The sequence below is a fragment of the Morus notabilis genome, unplaced genomic scaffold (assembly GCF_000414095.1).
Source record: "Morus notabilis unplaced genomic scaffold, ASM41409v2 Scaffold115, whole genome shotgun sequence".
NCBI lineage: Eukaryota > Viridiplantae > Streptophyta > Magnoliopsida > Rosales > Moraceae > Morus > Morus notabilis.
Genome location: NW_010361020.1, coordinates 475,004 through 475,607, shown reverse-complemented (window position 1 = coordinate 475,607; position 604 = coordinate 475,004).

Genomic DNA, 604 nt, shown 5'->3' with positions numbered 1-604 from the left:
AATAAAATTAATAATTAATTAAACACTTTAATTAATCAATTAATTCTATTAATTCCAATAGGTACTCCACTATTAATTTGGAATTGCACTCTCGAAATTATAGACATAAATTACTTCTAAACTGTGAAGTGTCCATTTGATATAGTCATTGTATAGAGATCAATCCTCCATAAATAATTCATAATTAGAGTTAGGTAAAATCTGTTAACCTCTCTAATTATATCTTTATCCTTGAGTATCATTGATTCTCTAATGGACAGTGATTTATAAAACACATTCATGAATCGGAGCTCTTATTGGTCAAAGTACCGAATCAACCCTCAAGAGAAATATTTATCTACTTCTTTCTTAAGAAGGAATGAATTCCATCTCGTATAATAACATTTCCGGCTATCTATTTCATCATGTCTCCAAAATAAAAGGAATAGGATTCAAGATCTCAGAATCCGTACCGAGTAAATCAAAAGACACAAATTCATAAATAAGAGTCTGTTAAGAACTCAGGATTAAGATCATTCTATATATGACCATCGGTAGACTCAATTAGAATTTCTATACTTAACAGAAATTATTAGAAATTCATATTGTATTTGTGTCCTTGTTC